This window comes from Rhinolophus hipposideros, assembly GCF_964194185.1.
Source record: "Rhinolophus hipposideros genome assembly, chromosome: 16".
Taxonomy (NCBI): domain Eukaryota; kingdom Metazoa; phylum Chordata; class Mammalia; order Chiroptera; family Rhinolophidae; genus Rhinolophus; species Rhinolophus hipposideros.
The window spans coordinates 1,515,276-1,528,248 of record NC_138062.1 but is presented as its reverse complement, the minus strand read 5'-3'; the positions used below and the strand labels follow the sequence as shown (position 1 = coordinate 1,528,248).

The 12,973-nt window shown below is 43.1% G+C and overlaps 1 protein-coding gene across 3 annotated transcripts in view; it reads left to right on the top strand.

Moving 5' to 3' along the window:
• The window catches only part of LOC308509191 (bifunctional heparan sulfate N-deacetylase/N-sulfotransferase 4-like), a 206,333-nt gene that overhangs the window by 14,851 nt on the left and 178,509 nt on the right, over nucleotides 1–12,973 (top strand). For all 3 annotated transcript variants that reach the window (XM_081076935.1, XM_081076934.1, XM_081076936.1), the window contains exon 2: nucleotides 11,153–11,271. The gene's annotated coding sequence lies outside the window, so the exon portion shown is untranslated. The remainder of the gene's footprint in view (nucleotides 1–11,152; nucleotides 11,272–12,973) is intronic.

The following is a 12,973-nucleotide window of genomic DNA, read 5'->3' as shown; positions in this document are numbered from 1 at the left end:
AGTGTTTCAATATCTGTACAATACTTAAGGCAAATTGAAATTCTTAGCATTTTGAATAGGACCTTTTAGTCTTCTGGTACCCACCTGTCTTTTCAATTCAGTTTCCTACTTTTCCCTTGTAAAGTAGGATATAGACATTGAGAATAGAAGGGAACGAGACAGAATAAAATCCCTGACTCAAATGCTCGATTCTAATGGAGGTGACAGAAAAGAGAGAAATGATACTATTTATGGCCTATTATACTGTTAAAATTACACACAGAGGAAAAAACAAACAAGAAAGGTCAGAAAGTGTTGGGAGGACCTTGCAGTTTTGCACTGGGAGGCCAGAGCAGATATGCTAAGGATATCCCATTTAAGTGGGATTAAAAGACATGAAAGCATATGCCATGTTTATATGTGGGGACAAGTATTCTAGGCAGAAGGAACAGTGCGTGCTGAAGCCCAGACGTACATACCTGAAGAACACAGCTTGTTCTGAAAACATTGAGAAGGCCATGGGGTTGGAGAAAGAGAACTGTAGATTAGGTAGAGCTCTGCAGACCACTCTATGAACTTGACTGTTAATCTGAGTAAAATGGTGGGGTCCCTATATGGGTAGGAAGTCAATCAGAGTTGTGATCAAACCTGATGTACATCATAAAGTAATTCCTCTGGCCAGTGTATTGAAAAACAAACTGATGTGGGAAAGGGCAGAGGCAGAGATCACTCGGAAAGATATTTCAATAATCTGGAGGGGATATAATGCTAATCTGGAGGAGAGTGATAGCTGAGATGATGTTCAAATGTGTTCAGATTCTAGGTGTATTTTACAGTAGAGCCAATGGATTTGACATCTAGGGGGGCTAGTGGGAAAGAAAGAGAAGAGTCATATAACCCCAAGATGTGTGTGTGTGTGTATGTGTGTGTGTGTGTGTGTCCCTAAGCAAGTGACATAGCGGAGTTATCATTTATTTATCTGGGAAAACTGTGAGAGTCATCAGTTTGGGATTAAGAAAACTATCAGGCATTCAGACTTGATCTGGAGATGTCCATTATATTTTCAAGTGAAAATACCAAATAGGTGGTTGTGCAAATAGGAATAAGTAAAAGATTTAGCTGGAGACATCAGTTTTGAAGTCAGTTTATAGACAGTGTTTAAAACCACGAGAGAGTGGGAGATCATCAAAGAAGTGACTACATGTAGAAATGAGAAGAGGCCCCAGGACTAAGCCCACATTTGGAGGACAGGGAGGTGGGAAGGAGCCAGAGGGTGTGATGCAGAAGTTACACAAAAGCAGCCCCTACACTGTCCTGGGGGTTGGCTACGCACAGTGTCTGTGTGGATGGGATGATAAGCAGTGTGGAAACTGCTGATAGGTAAGGGAAGGTGACGAATGAGGATTGACAACTGGATATCACAACGTGAAATTTATTGAGCAGTTTTGATGAAATAATGAGGGTGAGCCTGATTGGCGCAGGTCCCAGAGAAAATTGGACACATCATTTCAAAGAGTTTTGCTGTAAAGAGGAAATGAATGTAGGAGTAGCTTGTACGGTAAGTGAATAATGAGAAAAATAATGGAGTGTTTGTATCCAGCATGACTATTCCCAGAGCAGGTAAACAGTGGGGCTCCGTGGGACTGAGGGGAGCATTAGGGAACCAGTGTCTTCAGTGAATAGGGGGTGGAGCCTAGAACAGGTGCCCACGTGGAGGGTTGTCCTCAGCCAGAATGGATGGCGACCTTGATAAAGCACATACTCACGTGAACGAGAACGTGAGGTAGAAGGTTCTTACGGAAATTGCCTTAGGCTTGCGACTGTGTTCCTTGTGAGTTAGAAAACACCACCATCAGCTGAGAGTGCGGGAAAGGAAAGCACAGTAGAAGTTTGAAGAGAGGAGAGGGTCTGATTGTTGGGAGAGGAGGAGATGAATGGACTAGAAGCTACAGCCTGATCACCATCAGGTTAAATGTCCACCAGAAGTTGTTGACATGAATGCCGGGGCAGTCAGTGTGGAGCTGCTCATTCCTCTGCAGAGTCACAGGCGTGTGGGGTGCATTGCGGGGTTCAGCCCACGTTGTCTAGACACATGTACATGATGAAGAGGATAAACGGTTTGAGGATTATAAAAAGGAATGAATACAATTGAGTGTGGAATTTAAACTGGGTGAGAAGGGCTGTGAGGCCATGAGACAGAAAGTGACAAGTGAAAGGATCATGCCTTGAAGATGCTGGGGGGTGAAATATTGCTGAAGTTGAGGTGATCGGTGGAGTGAGCTAAAAAGGTAGGAGACTGAGATCAGATGGCGGAGTGTGTAGAGTGTGTTATGAATGGGTTGCAGTTCTACAGTTATTGTTGTAATGAAAAGATCTAGCATGTCACTGTGGAACTAGGTGGCAATGGTAGGGAGAAATACCAGGACATTAGCGAGGGGCCTTACAAACTGAGAGGATAGTGTTGGAAGGAGGACCTATCTGGATATCTAGTCGTTCTTAAAGTAGTGAGAGTTATCCGGAAACTAGGATCTTTCTGCGGTTGAAGGAGTCTAACCTTTTGCATTAGTTGATGCCTGCTGTAAGGAGAAGGGGTGGGTGGTATGGTCTGGTAGATGGAAAATTAGTTTTGTAGGGAGCAGGAATGGAAAATATGTAGACATGACAATGAGGAAGCAACCTCAGGACCCAATGGTGGGAGAATCCGAAGCAAAACCATAACCAAGACCAGAGGACTCCAAGGTCCTCAAGGAAGGGGCGGGTTTCAGGAACTAGAAGGTGAAGAAAATTTCACAGAAAAATCACCACAGGGAGAAAGCACTTTGCTAACCACTGACCGTGTATTCTGATAAGCACAGTGCAGGGTTCCAAGAGATGGAGACTTCATCAGTGGGACTGTATCTTAACTAAGGACGCCTATCATAACCGTATTTCCCACCGAGTTCATGTGCTGAGGTACAAGAGGCTAGGACGTAAGCATACACATTTTCCGGGGGGCACCTGTAGCAGCTACTCTCAACTTGTTCATGCTATTTCATTCTTCTTTATAGATAGCTGGTTTCCTTTGTAAATACATTGTTTAGGATTTTTACATTTTATATTTCTGAATTATGTAATTTCCCTTTTTATATTATCCCATCATCAGCTGTTACTATCAAGATTATGGTAGCCTCATAAAATGAGCTTGACATGTATCACTCTTGTATTCATTGCTCTGAAATGGATTGTGTGAGATTGGAACTGTTTATTTCTCAAAGCTTTGATAGGATCTTCTCGTGAAGGAATCAGTGACTGGAGTCTGCTTTGTGGAAATACTTTTGACTATTTGTTTGAATTCTTGAATTTTGCTTTATTCTTTTTGAGTTTTTTAATTCCATTTCATAAAGCTACATTTTCTTGAAACTTCATTCACTTAAATTTATTTAAAATTAAACTATTGTCTCATGAATCCATTGATAATTTAATCTTTTTAATGTCCAAAGCAAATGTAATGTTCTTTTCTTTCTTGTCCTTATCAGTTATGTGTGATTTATCTATTTTTATCTTACTGTCAGCAGAGGTTTGCCAAATTATTACCTGTTTAAAAAGAACTGGGTTTGGGCTTAGTTTTTCTCTCTTTTTTTGTCTGATTATTTTCTGCTCATGTTTCTTATGCCTTTCCTTCTATCATTTTTGTTATTATTGTTAGGTTCTAGCTTCTTGAGAGGAATGCTTACCTTATTAGTTTATTAATTTTCACACCTTTCAAATACATGCATCTAAGGCTCTAAATTTCTCTATTATGATAGCTGAATCCACAAATTTGGATATGTGTTATTCAATCACCTTGATGTTTGTATTCCAGTTATAGTTTATAACTTACAGTACCATCTTCTTTAGAATTTGTTTATATGTTCTGTGATAGAGAGTGTGATGGCTTACTCCCTAAAAACACTTTTGTTTAGCAAACTTTTAATGACTAGGGAAATCTACTCTGGAGAAAAACTCAAAACATGAATAGAAATCCACTTTATTGTGCATTTGTACATATTACTCAGGATAACTGGTTTGGATGTATTTCCTCACACGTACAGCCTCCTAATGATCCATTACCTTTCAAATCATCTGCAAAGCAGCCTCCGTATGAGCAAGGACTTTCACACATTCTCAGGTGAATGATAAATTATCGTGGAAGCACATCATTTTACAATTCTAAGATATAACTGTGAGCAGCAGTAGTTAGTATCTGGAAATCTCCATTTAACGATAAATCATATTGACATTCTAAACAGAAATTGTAACCCTAGTTTTAAATTATCTTTCATATAGGTCTTATGTTCTGTATTTCCACATAAGAGCTGAGAAGTAAATTAGGAGATGCCTTAAATCATGGTGTACGCATTTCTCTTTTGTATATAAGTTTTGCTTCTTATTCATCTGATGGTATTTCTTTAAAGATACTAAAAAGGTAATCATTGAAACAGATTCAAATCCTTAGAAATCATGTTTTTTGGGGGCAAAGGAAATTATTTCCCAAATGTATAATTTGCATAATAGAGAAATGTAAAACTGGTAACTCTCACAAAAAGAGTATATTGTTTTTACTTCAGATATAAATGTATCCTCTTTGAAGTACAGATATACTTCTGTTCCCGTAAAGAGTTAGATCTTAAAATTTCACAGAAATAGCAAGGTACTATGCAGAGGTGATATTGCATTTACCGTTTCCAGGGCACAGAAGCAGGAAGTACAATAAGAAGGTTAAATTTAAAAAATTAGAATTCAGAAACGGGGGACCCCACAAGAATAGCAGTGATGGTTTACTAGAAATGTGAGGCAGAGGGTTGTGTGTTGGGTGTGGGGTTGCGGCGTGACTGGCGTGTGGACACTAGGAATCCCTGAGGTTTCTCTGAGGTCAACAGCAGGGCGCCTGTCCTGAGAGCAGTTACCCACGACCACTCAGTTGTGTCCTAGAAGCTGTCTGTGGAGAGCAGGCGCCGTGGGCCATGGTCACAGTAAAAGCAAGAACATGTCGCCCTCTAGTGTTGAAAAAGCTGAGCGCTCCAAAGATTGTTTAGAAATACAGAAGTAATTCACTTTAAAAAGAGAATTTTCTTATTTTCTCTTTTCAAATAAATGCGATGTACTAATACACAGGTTAACATTGTGAATCCTAGGGAAACAAATGTCAAACACAATTAGCCTGTTTTTGTGGCTATGTAATAAAAATATGTTAAATGGCTTGAAAATAAATTATTCCTTTTTAAATATTTTACACAATTTTAATTATATTATCTTCATTATAATTTGGGGTGAGTGTTTTAAAACTTTAGGAAAGATAAATTAGTGATGATATTTTATCTCCTAGTATTTACAATGACTTATTTGTATTATAAGAATTAGCTGTAAACATTCTTTTGATTGCTGAGATTAAAGAGCACAATTCTGTAGCATAGCTCACTCAGGTGGCAGAGGTGACACTGAGTCCTCTGTAGCAGATTCTGTGCCTCATGAAAATCTTTTCCCTTCTCTGAAATGCAAGATCAAGAATTGAGTGAAAGTTCATTAGAAAAAACCTTCTAGAAAATACCGTGAGTAGAAAGTTAATGATTGAGGTAGCAAGAACAACATTTGTTTGTATTCATAAAATGACAGACTGAGACAAAGTAAATTCTAGGCGGAAATACACCGGTATTACTCCAAGCCAAATTTCTCCAGGCTCCCTCTGTCTGTGGGTGCAGAGGGGTCTGGGCGATCATAATGGCCGCAGGTCACTGGCTCCTCCCTGTCTTTTCACACGGTCACTTCAGTACCTTCAGGGTCTCCTCTGGGATTGCCCACTGGCAGGTCCACGCGGGCTTTCCAGCCTGTCACCAGTCTCACTGCCCAGCAAGCAGTGACGGTATCTCAGCCGGCCACTGTTAGAACTGTGCGTGTCACAGCTGCAGCTCCTGCACCCCCAAAGCTCCCTGTGCCCTGAGGTCTTGACAGAATTTGCAGGCCTATGAGGCAAATGGAACGTGGGTGCTTGCCACTCCCTGACACCCTCCTTATCAGAGATGCCAGTACCTGTTGGGGGCAGACGGAAGTTGGGCTTTTGGGTTCCTGCCACTCTTCACTAGAAGTATTTCATTTTTCTTTTCAATAACAGATAAATATGAATTTGGCAGTTTTAAAGAATTATCTGCACATATGTAATATCTTCTGACAAATTTGGACTCAATTGGAATCAACTGATGCATCATAATATCCTAGCTATAAATAAACTTAATTGCAAATAATTAAGTAAATAAGTAAAACAATTGCAAATAATTTGCTGTTATTGATTTTCCAGTTTTCAAAACCTTAGGCTGGAATTCTGAGATCATTGTTCCAATAGAACTATCGCAAATATAACATAGGATATCAATTGAACTGAGTCAATATTATTAAAGTTCTCCTAGGTGTCTGATTTGGTGTTGCGTTATGCTTGAGGGAAGGGAAAGTGGTTTTGCGTGAGAAGAGAAACTTAATATGCAGACTAGGCTGTTGAAAATGTACCCTTTCAGTTAAATAAAAATGTAAGGGCATCACAAAAAAGTATGGACAACATATTCTTCAGATATTTAGAGGAAAAAGCATTACCAGGGATCGAATAAGGAAGGCTTATTTCTTACAAGATTATAGAGTTTTAAAGTTTGAAGCAACCTTAATGTTATCAAACACACCCCCTTTTAAATTTTCTACTTACATTTTTTTGTGCTTGTTATAAAACAGCGTGGTTCCTGCAGAGCAGTCACATGCTGGAGGGAAGCACAAGAAAGGCAGAGATGCCTAGCCTTGGTGCATGTCCTTGCCGTTCTCCCTTGCGAACGGGAATGTGCAAACAGACACATAGCTGGTTCCTTACTTTCCAATGGGGATGATGGGGACACCTAAGATCAGACTTTTCCTCCCACCCACAAGTGTCTGGAGAAGACAGCATTCCAGCTCCACCTTGGAGCAGAGAAAGCAGGTGAATGTACTCCAGATGCAATTATGTTGTTGGTTTGGCTTGACTGTCCTGGGCACGTGCAAAGGCCCCTTGCATTACCAGATGTTACTCAGGCTCCTGAGTCTTCTGGCCCATCGCTGCACTTCCCTGTAAAATCTACTGTGAGCAAAACCCCTGCTAGGTCCGTTTAGGCAGAACCCCCCACTGGACATCTGGTCACCCTCGGTGTTGATCAGGTACCTCTCCTCCACCACCCCCGGTGAGGTCCAGACAGAAGCCCCTCGCCCTTCCCGGGATGTCGCCTCCTAGAACCTTCCCACCCTCCCACTACCACTAACCTGCCCTCGGCTGCAAGTCCCGCTCACTCACCTGTGCTCCGAGTGGCGAGTGACAGTGGAGCCTGTGCCTGTCTCCATGGCTCGAGTCAAGTCTGCATTAGCACCCTCAACGAGTGGCACTTGCTGTTGCTTTCTTTAACGTGTGTTGAGCCAGGTGGTCTGCAAAGAGCTGCAGATCCAGTTCTGGATACACAGCAGTCCCTGGCCTCCAGAGAAGTGCTGGCCGCCAGACAGAAACGCCCGTGACAGACGCTGCTCCAGGCCCCACAGGGGCCGCTCCTGCAGGCTGGCTCCTGCAAGGGCAGGTGCTCGTCTCCATCTGAACCGACTTCCTAAGAGAAGCAGAGCTGCTCACCGGGCATTCCAGAACTGACATGGTGCAACACGTCAAGTGCAGAAATAGTACGAGGAGAGTTTCACAGGAGAAAACTCGGGAAAAGCCTGACTCCACATGTGCACAGAAAGGTGAAGGCAGCTGCTGGGGACGGGTCAGTGTGAGGGAGGTTTGTGGAGAGATGGTGAGCTAACTTGTAAAGGACATTACACCTGGAGTGTCCAACTCACATCAGTACAGGCCAGGCACAGACTGGGGGCAGTGAGTGAATGGAGACAAAAGCAAGTCAGGTGTTAACAGTCTGTAATTGCCAAACAGAACATAGGTACGTGCTGTTTTGGTCAATTACTCACACAGGATTGTCCTCGGTTTTTAACTAAGTCCTCAGCAAAGAGAGGTTGAAGTTCTAGAACAGAATTGGGGCAAAAGGAAAACACTGACTATATGACTACACACTTTCTTGGCGTCAGGAAGCCAGAGTATGTGAGAAGGCCTTAGTTTGGGAAACACTGATGGGAGTCAGCTTGGTTCCTGGGAGATGTCCGTCCAATTCATCCTCACTTTCTATTTTCTTTGGGAGCAGAAGGATGGGGAGTTAGGTAGCAGGACCACCAGGGTTAGAAAGTTATTGCAATCATCAAAATATAACAAGGTGGGGATTAGAAATGAAAAAACAACAGTGGATATAAATAAGAAGGATTTCTTAATCACGTTTGCCTTTTATTCTAACTGGTTATGTTACATTTTTGAGTTAAAAGGTAGGATAGAAATTATGTTTGGTGTGTAACCACAACTATATAAAAACAAAGTACATAGAAAGAGAGGTCTTGAAAGAAATACATGAGAGGTTTTTGTTAAGCAATTGTCATTTTATTTTTGCTGGGTTTTCAAATTATTTCATGTTTTCATAGTAAGAAATATATATATATATCTTTGTTAAACTTACCAGTGTGACAGTGGTTAGTAAAATTATATAGATTTCAAGTGTATGAAGTATACATAATTTTTGTTAAGAAGCAAGTAGCAGTGTTAGCTTTGTAAAACATTTTTCACATAACCTTGGTAGATGAGACAGTTGACAAAAATGGAGCCTGCAGTTGAGAGAAAATTTTTAAGGTTGCAGCAGCCCTCCTTATCCACGGTTTCACTTTCTAGGGTTTCATTTACCCGTGGTAACCATGGTCAGTGGCAGACTGAAAATATTAAATGGAAAATTCCAGAAGTAAGCAATTTATTCCCTGAAAATGTGTGCTGCTGTGAGCGACGTGATGGGACCTCGTGCGGTCCCTCTGCCTCCCACACGCATCGCCCCTTGTCAGCACGCCCACTCTGTCTCCACCGCCACCCGTGGTCACCTGGTAGCCGTTGCGGTTATCAGGTGATCAGACAGACTGAGAGGGACGGCCATGCTTGCGCCCAGGTCACCCTTATTTTTCTTAGTAATACGCCCAAAGCTCAGCAGTAGTGATGCTGCCAATCAGATGTGCCAAAGAGAAGCCAGAAGGTGCTTCCTTTATGTGCAAAGGTGGAAGTTGTCCACCTACAAGGAAGGGGAAAAAATTGTGTGCTGAGATTGCTGAGGCCTGTGGTAGGAAGGACTCTTTGTCCATGTAAACGCCTGATACAGGAAGTCAACTCGATCATAGGTGTGTGTGATGGGGAAAACATCCGAGTGTCTGGGACCATCCGCAGTGGCAGGCATCCACTGGGGGTCTTGGAACGTGCCCCTCAGATAAGGGGGAGACTATGTATCTAAACCAGGAAGCCTGCCATGATACTGTCCTCGGTCACCTTTGGTAGCTTCCTTATAAACTGTTTATATGGAGAGCAAACAAAGTGGAGATAGGAAATGCAAATGACGTTACATAAATTGTCTGGCTAATGCCCACACTCTCACGTTAAATCCATTAGTGCAGCTTTAAATCAGTAACATTGAAACTTTCTACTATTCAGAGAGAGGGAAAGAGGGAGGAGGAAGAAAGGCTTTCTGGAGAGGAACAGGAAATAGATAGTAAAGGAAGAGAAGAAAGAAGAGCATGAGGATTCGTACATCTGTGTTAACAATGAATGCCTTTGCTTCTCACCTAAGGGAGAAAATACGAGTATTTCCAAAATGGAACTGAACTTTAGACAGCCTATTTGGTCCTAGCTTGATTTTGAGCGTCCCATTATAAATATTACTCCCAAATCGAGACGAAAACGAGACAGGTCACAGGTCTACCCAAAGTCACCCCGTGTCCTAAGGCAATTGTCTGGATTTTCGAAATGTTTAGGACAGATCCAGGAATTTCCAAGCTGTTTAATGCTATTTAGTTCTGGGCCACATATTCTGGAGATATCATCACTTTAGTAGTGTTGAGGGTAACACTGGGTGATAAAATCTTGAGAATGGAAATACAGTTCTCTGCAATGGTTACTAGCCCTCTCCACATGGTCACAAATAACACTTCTGTGACTGATTCTAAAATCTCCTAAGATCAGGCAGGGCACGTGCCCAGTCAGCGTTTTCCTTCCCAGAGTCCCCATGGTTTTCTAATAAGATAAATATAGGTACTCACACTTATAATACCAGACTCCTCCTTTTGATAAATTCTGTTGTTGTTCCGCTTTAGAAAACAAGACCTAGGAAAGTGTAAGCAGGCAGTAAGTGTCCCCGGGAAATGGAGATAAAACAAATCAGCTGACGGTTCCTCTCCCACGTCCTGAGTGCCCTCTGCAGAGTGTCCTGAAGTGTGAGTGCTCAGCTGCATACCTGCTGGTGTGTTACGTGACAGTGTAAAGCGGGGGCAGTAATGTCGCTGTTTTGTGTGAAATGAGACTTTTAGGGGGGTGTACTGATAAAAACACACACTTTCGGGACCACATGTATAGCATGTCACTGAAATCAAGAAAATATGAGTGTATAAAAGGTAAGAATAAACCTGTTACTTTAAAGAGTAGAAAAGATCATATTTCAGACTATCATAAAGCATACCACTTGGATTTTGATTAAATATAACAAATACTCATAACTTTGTACCTTCATGTTGAGAAAAGTTATACATGTAGGTATGGTTGTCGCCAAAAGTAAAATCACAATATTTTGTGGCCTGGAATGGCAAAGCAGCTTCTAGGGACAAAACTATATGATATCAACCAATTCCTAGTCTCACCTTCTGTTGAATCAATAATAGATTCTTCCAGAAACCACTCAGCGTCAGAAGAGATGGCACTCATTTTAGCTGAAGCCTATGTGATACTTACCATTCCCTTCAAACCGGGTTAAACCATTGTAACAAGCTGTGCCCTCATGAGGAGTGTCCCTCTGTCACGCAGGGGACCCTGCTCGCTGCGCCATTTGTCGTGCAGGGCATGACACTAGTCATGGAATCACACTAGTCGTGGAATCACAGTCTTTCTCAAACCCTCTCAAAATCAATGGCCTCATTTTAAAAATAGACTGATAATGGCTCAGCAGGATGATGAAGGCAACGGCCGTCACATAGTGACTGGCAGCAGCAGACACTCACACGTGCTGGGGAATGTTACCGTTATTCTTCTTTTCAATTTCAGCTGAACTTCAGCCAGCGTCTGGTGATCTGAACAGGTCGAGACAGAGACAACCACTCATGCATTCCCTGTGACTCTAGCCCCAGCTTACTTCCGAATTTCCTCCTTTCCAGAAAAATCCAGTAAGTACACTAGTGCCTGTGGTACTGACTTCTCCGCTGTTTCCAGAGACATCTGCCCATCCATGGGGACTGAGAACCCATGCTGAACGAGCTCTGCAGGCTGTGTTTTAGAGACTCTATAAAAACATTTTGGAAATAAGTCAAAGAATGATTTTAAAGCAGGCACGCAAAACCATAATGACCTTTCATTATGCAATCTTAGAGAGACTGAAGGATTCTGGATGACAGGTATCCCACTGCTGGTGAGGGTTTGAGCCACACTTGGAAGGAAAAGAAAAGGAGAGTGAGGGCGAGGGAGGCAGCACCTAGGAAAGAAGCCATTGTCTGCACAAAGGTCACGCAGCCCGCATTTTGGACAGGCTGTCACACAAAGTAGTGGCTCTGTCCTCCCAAATGCTCACAGCAGACTTTCAGGACACTTGGTAGGCAGGCTGGCCGGCTCAGGTCAAAGCCTCATTGCCTTGCTCGGGATGGGCTCAGGAAGTGCTGGTTCACCCAGATGCCTTCCTCTGAGCCACCCTTCTCCCTGGTTCCCTAAAGAAGGACCATCACAGTGGACAGGAGCTCAGGAAGGTTTTGCTGAGCAGCTTAGGCCCGCCCTGCCCAGCACATTGGATGGGGGTCAAATGGAAGTGTTAGCCCCAGAGCTACATTCCTTAAAAACACACCACACATATACCTGACACTAAAAGAAAGAAAAGAGAACACACAGTGCGTAATTTTAGACTTTGGGGGCAGCATTTTAATGTCTTCACTGCCATCCTTAATTGTATGTGGTTCATTTAACATATGTGTCTGTTTACACATATCTCAGTTTCCTTATTTGACCTTTCCAAGCTTCTTAAGTTGGTGTCCTACCCTCTGCCTTGTTATTGTTCTTTTTTTTTTTTTTTTTGGAAGGGGCACAGTCTGGATTTTTGATAGAAAACCCACTTTCCATCCTGTTTCTCCTCTACCTTCCATTCTGTTTCTCACACTACTCCCACACTCTACACTTTTGACCCCAGATGTAGGGGTTCTTTTCAAATGCCAGGCAATGCTCTGACACAGCTCTGTGTCCCACAGTTCAATGCAATTCTGACCTCAGAGGTCCAGGACACAGTCCCAGGAGAGTGGCCCCCTCTTCAGATGCCCACCACAAGTATAGGTCCCCAGCTCCCCACAAGTCTGTCTGGCTTTGCTTCCACTTGGAGGTCCCCCGTGACCTCACCTTGGATTCTATGCTTTGCTAGAACAGCCCACGGAACTCAGGGAAACTCCACCCTATGTTTAGCAGCTTGTTGTATGATAAATATACAGCTCAAGGGCCAGATGAGGAAGTGCAGGGCGGGGTCTGGGCGGGTCCTGAGAGAGGGGCCTTCTGTCCCCGGGGAGTGGAGGTGTGTGACCCTCCTGGGATGTGGGTCACCGACCCGGAAGCTCTCCAAACCCCATACCTTGGGGCTTTTTATGGAGGCTTCCTCATGTAGACAGGACTCTCAGGAGCTCAGTTTCCACTCCCTCTCTCCTTCCCATAGGATGGGCGTGGGGCTGACACCTCCAAGCTTCTAAGCCTGACATCTCCTTTCTGATGAGTAGCCCCACCCAGGAGCACAGCAAGCGTAGCCTCATTGGAACAGAAACAGTGCTGTGACCCAGGAAATCACCAGGGATTGAGGACCTGCATCAGGGATGGCGTCACAGGCCAGCTATCAGCACAGGA